Raw genomic sequence first — 6195 nt, 5'->3', positions numbered from 1 at the left:
TTCCCGTCAACATTTTCAACTTGTATATATCAAAAAGCTTTGCAACTTTGCTGATGGAATTTTTTAAATGCAAAGTAGAATTCATTAGTAATTGATTATTAACTTTAATATCGGTGTTGATTGATCAATTCTAAAATTGCTCTTACTTACAACTCCTTTTGATGAGGGGAGGAGGGGGGGGGGGTGTTAGAAAACTTTGCTCCTTGAAACCAGGCTTTAAAACGTCATATATTTTAAAATGTTTCTTGTTTTTTATGAATAATCATTTAAATTGTCAAATTACTGTATATTATTGGGTAAAAAAAGGTTAATCTTTTTTCATTGTTTAACCTCATTTGCGATTGATCAAAGAATGAACATTGTTTTGGTTTTAAACAACAACAAAAGATAAGGAATTTGTGTTTCACGGGGGAGAAAGCCGTTTTAAATATATTTTCCGTTTTCCATTGATTTCTATGGTGATTTTAACCCAAATTATAGATTTATCTCTCTTTGTTTTGTCAAATAAATCAACTTTAATGAAAATTAATATCAATATAAATATTGACATAAAAATCATTTACCAAATAATAATTTTTAAGAATTGATGGGAAGATAGGCGGCGAAACAATAATATCATTCGCAGATCATTTTGCATGGTATTTCATGAAAAACACCTTTATTAGACATGCCCAATCACAAAGTTGGTTATCCTCTAATCATTTCTATTAGCTTCGCCGTATACACATCATATTCCATGTAGAAATAATTATGACCATTTTTTTTCAGAAAGTGCAAAGAAAACCAGTTCAATGTTTCACATTATATTTTACAAAATAAAGAAAAACGATCAATTCCGGGTACAATTTGTTTTTCACATTCAAAGCCCTTTGTACGTTTTGGTTTTCCGACCGCTGAATTTTCCAAATTTGTCTGATCCAACTGTGAACTGTTCACATTTCAGGCCTTTGTACGTTTTGGTTTTCCGACCGCTGAATTTTCCAAATTTGTCTGATCCAACTGTGAACTGTTCACATTTCAGGCCTTTGTACGTTTTGGTTTTCCGACCGCTGAATTTTCCAAATTTGTCTGATCCAACTGTGAACTGTTCACATTTCAGGCCTTGGTGTTCACCACATCCCCGTAGACCAAAATAGTTTGCATGAATAAGTTGGCTTCGTTTGGTTATAAGTTGTGGTCCCTAACGTAAATAATGAGAAAATATGGCATATGATAACCATATGTTCATTTAAACTGCGTGAATATGGAACACAATACTATTGTGTTCTCTCGCATAGGCCTAAATAATGAGAAACTAGAAGTGTGGGGCGTTGTTATGTCGTGTTGTGTTCACTAACGCAAATAATAAGAAACATGAAGTATGAGGCGTTGTTTTGTCACAGAGTAGTGCAATGTTTACTTGAATGAGTGTGATGCAACCGTGTTAAGTTTCCTTAGGTAGATATTTAAAAACTTAAAGTGTGAGGGGTTGCTATGTCAAAGAATAACGCAATTTTTTCTCGATTGAATGTTTATTTTTCTGCGCAAGTGTATGAGATAGTGAAACACCCATGGTGTGCTCCCTAACGTAAATATAGAATAATATATGACCAAATATGTATCACATCTGTATCACAAATCTGTAGGCCCAAGGGCTGATATTGGTCGAGGGTTGATATGGAGTGTGATACAGATTTGGCCATGTATTGTTGTTTTATTATATATTTGAAAATAGTGAATTTTAAGGGCTCATTAACGGATAAAAGTTAAAAACAACGATTACTGTTTTTGAATGATTTAAGATATTCAATGAATACATGTACCGGTATATGACATAACATAGCAATTTAGATAAATTGTTTCAATTCTTTATAGTTTGTTATTACTATATGCTAAAAATTATTGTTACATCTTGACCAACTCGATCAATTCCTCAAGTTCTCCAATTTCCTCGCTAACAATCCCAGCGTCCTCTCTCCCATTTCTATCTTTCTCCATTTGTTTACAAAATCATATCGTCTGCTTCCAAGCGGAAAAAGTCCGAGGTACTACGAATGAAAACTAGAGGTGTTCCAGAAACGTACGATAAGGGGTGAAATAAAGGATAAAGTAAAGGGTGCTGATACAGGGTGTGTGATAAAGGGCGCGTGCCTATGTTCATATCAGGGATGCAGAAATCCTGTATTGTATAACAAATATATGAGTTGTTGTTATGTCATGGAATAACGCGATGCTTACTTGACTGAATGTGTGATATTTTGCTACTCGAGTGTATGACGTAGTGTTGTTGTGTTTTCTTACGTGAATATATGAAGAGTTTACCATTAGTCCTTTTCATGCTGGTCAGCACATAAGGCCGTCACCAGAGACTTCCATGTTGATCTGTTCTTTGCCCATTTCTGGACCTGTCCCTAACTCCAGTTGTTATCTTTCATTTCTTTCTCCACCGATCTTCTCCAGGTCTCTCTTGGTCTTCCTCTTTTTCTCTTGCCAGTTGGTGTCCATTTCAAAGCAACCCTTGGGATGGAAGTTGGGTGCATTCTGGATACATGTCCTATCCACAGCCAAATCCAGTATTACATAACAAATATATGAGGTGTTGTTATGTCATGGAATAACGCGATGCTTACTTGACTGAATGTGTGATATTTTGCTACGCGAGTGTATGACGTAGCGTTGTTGTGTTTTCTTACGTGAATATATGAAGAGTGAAACGTTGTTATTTTGTAGATTAACGCTGCGTCATCTTTTAGATATCCGTGAGTGTATGAAGTAGTGAAGCAATCATGCTGTTTCCTAACTTAAATATTTAAAACAAAACTTGCAGTGAAACGCGTTGCTAAGTCACAGATCATTGACTGAGTGTGTGATACTTTTATGTGCAACTGTTTTAGCTAGTAACTCGATTATGTTGTGTTTCCTAACGTAAATAATGAAAAACTTGTATGGGTGAACCGTTGTTATTACACACTAGTGTTCGTTTTCTGATGTAAATACATTTAATAAGATAATTGAAGATCATTGCATTTAGTAGCTCATATTTAATTAAAGTCTCCCGACAATATTATGTAATCGTTACGTTTTAAGGGCATGGTTAAAATTTGAACAGATAATTTTTAAATCTTGTTTTCCATTTTAAATGTTTACAATGCTTAATAACGAAGATATTTCTAATGGTCAACAGAAATTTGATTGACAATTATCACATTTTTTTTAGGGTTTTGCTACTGGATCATCATTAAATTTCCGAACCCGACCTATTTTGTATTACGCAAGCATCACTTGCACCCCTGTCAACTCCTTTTCCCAACATTCTTGTACAACTTTCACAAGTGACTTCAACCAATCTGATTAAAACCAGATCTTTGATCTGCTCCAAAATTCTGATGTCGCTAATACAAAGAAACACATTGTAAACAATATTCAACCATCATCTGTATATAGTGGTTATATCTCTCAACTGATTTCATACGCAAGACCTTGTTCTGCTTATGGTCAGTTTTTCATTCGAAACAGGTACTGACAAACAAGTTGATGGTACAGGGGTTCCGATTTGATATGCAAGAGCTTATCCTACGTATGATCAGGTTTCAAATCGAGGCATGCTACTGGCAAACGAAATGATGTTACAGGGGTTTCTTTTAAAATCAGCATTATGCAATTTCCATGGTCGTTATAATGATCTAGTTTGCCAATACAACCTATCTTTGGGTCAAATACTGTCTGACGTGTTTCATACCGATTCTTATGCCGTTCTTTGCGCACTGATTTTGACTACAGATTATTCTATTTACCTGAACAAGATATAGGCCTCACGGCGGGTGTGACCGGTCGACAGGGGATGCTTACTCTTCCTAGACATCTGATCCCACCTCTATGATATACAGGGGGCCGTGTTTTCCCAACTCTCCGTGTTGCTTTCCTTATAGGAGTTGTGAAGAAGGTGAAGATAACGAACAGTGATCAATCTCATAACTCCTATAAGCAATACAAATAGATAGTTGGACAAACACGGACCCCTGGACATACCAGATGTGGGATCAGGTGCCTAGGAGGAGTAAGCATCCCCTGTTGACCGGTCAAATCCGTCGTGAGCCTTCTATTGTGATCAGGTAAACGGAGTTATCCGCAGTCAAAATCAGTGTGTCCAGAACGGCTTAACAATCGGTATGAAACACGTCAGACAGCATTTGACCCAATGATATGTTGTATTGACGAACTAGATCGTTATAACGACCAAAGAATTTGCGAAATGCTGACTTCAATTGAGGTTGTTGAAACCTCTGTACCATCAACCTGTTTGTCAGTAGCTTACCTCTATTTAAAAACTGACTATACGCAGAACAAGCTCTTGCATATTGAATCAGTTGAGATATATAAACACCATATGCAGGTGATAATGGAATATTGCTACATAAATATGGGAAGTTGACGATGGAGAAGCTGAAATCATCCCGTTTGTCATACAGTTGAGTTGTCAGTTTGCCGTTAATGTCTACTTTCAATAAAATATCTAAGTATGAAGCGGAAGTGGACGACTCTGTGGTGTCCTTTATTTCGAGCTCACAGGGATATATCAAATCGACATATGAATGAAAGTTATTATTGTTAATAGGCAAAACGTCATCGATATATCGAAATGTCGAATTGAAGGCCACAGCGAGAGATTTTTCTTCTCACATCGAAGTTTTTGAATAAATTCTACTTCATATGAATATAGAAACAGGTCAACTAACACAGGAGCACAATTCGTGCCCATGGGAATTCCAACAGACTCTTGGAAGACCTGATCACCAAAGACCACGATGATATTGTCAATGAGGAATTCTAGCATATTTTTTATTTCAACTTCAGAGTACTTGTGCGTGAAATCAGAGTGGTGTTTAACAAAGTAAGTTTTTGAATGACTGATCACTAGATATGAATATTTCCGTTTTCCATTTTTGTTGAAAAAGCAACTGTCTATGATATCAAAAAGTATAGTCTTTAATTCATCGTGAGGAATGGTCGTGCATAGTGTTGAAAAGTCATAGGTTTTAATATTATTGATTTGGGAAAAATTCTGCGATTTCAAGTTTACTAAAAGTTCTTTAGAATTTTTTAAAATCCACATTTGATTAACACCACTTCTGGCATATGTAGTATATATAATACACAATAGAGAGTTGGGCAAACAGATGCCCCTTGATAATACCAGAGGTGGGATCATGTGCCTAGGAGGAGTAAATATCCCCTGTCGACCAGTCACACCCGTAGTGAGCTCTATGTCTTGATCAGGTAACTGATCACTTTGTTATCGTCACCTTTCATCCAACTTTCAAAGAGCCCTGACCTTTTAATTCGCGACAGAATTTAATCTCTGTCATGAATAATATCGGAGATTATGCCAGACGATGAGCTAAATATGAAGAACTTGACACCTTAGAATGAATGATAAAAAGTTTGAGAGGAGTACTGAAATCTCGTATCAGACATATTAAAAAAGTGCCTACTGTCTATCTTTCTGTGTTCATTAAACCAGACGTGTTAAAAGAATTAAACAGGTTACATGAGGATTTTGTATTTGTTACAGCTAGCAAAGTTTGTAGCAAGATTATCTCATTATTACAACTGTATCTTAAAGGAACTTGGTCGTAATTCCACATTTGGTTGTACCAACATTTACTCCAGGTTCCCTTTCCAACGATGAAATTCTTCATAACATGTTTGATATCCCAGTTAATGGAACGAATGGATATGAATTACCTTACCTATATTAGATTCCAAAACTATACAAAAACCCTTGTAAACAGAGACCTATTGGTGGATTATTTACTCCTCGTGAAAACATTAACTGCTGTCAATGAGAACCTTCAGACGTAGTGTACCATCTCTAAGAAGTGTTGTACTCGTAAATCAATTGTGAATTCTAAAAACAAATCTAAAAAGGTTTAAGTAAATTTGAAATCACAAAACCATTCCCAATTTAACAGTATAAAAACATGATTTTCAACACTTTGCACGACCATTCCCCACGATAATTTAAAGACCAAGCTTTTCGACATCATAGAAAGCTGCTTTTCCAATAAATATATAAAACGGAAATATTCATATCTTGCAATCTCTGATCAGTTATTAAAAAATGCTTCGTTATACACCACTTGATTCTACTCTCAAGTTGATATTGAAATACGTAGTTTATAGTGCTCAGGTCTTTCAACTGTCTGTTAGATTTCC

At 35.6% G+C, this 6195-nt stretch overlaps 1 long non-coding RNA gene across 1 annotated transcript in view; it reads right to left on the bottom strand.

Annotated features, from left to right (window-relative positions):
- LOC130046888 (uncharacterized) overlaps positions 1–6195 on the bottom strand; it is a 146618-nt gene that overhangs the window by 100864 nt on the left and 39559 nt on the right. The window lies entirely within an intron of this gene.

Source organism: Ostrea edulis, chromosome 6 (genome assembly GCF_947568905.1).
Source record: "Ostrea edulis chromosome 6, xbOstEdul1.1, whole genome shotgun sequence".
In the NCBI taxonomy this organism is placed as follows: Eukaryota; Metazoa; Mollusca; class Bivalvia; order Ostreida; family Ostreidae; genus Ostrea; species Ostrea edulis.
This window is presented reverse-complemented; position numbering and strand designations above follow the sequence as displayed.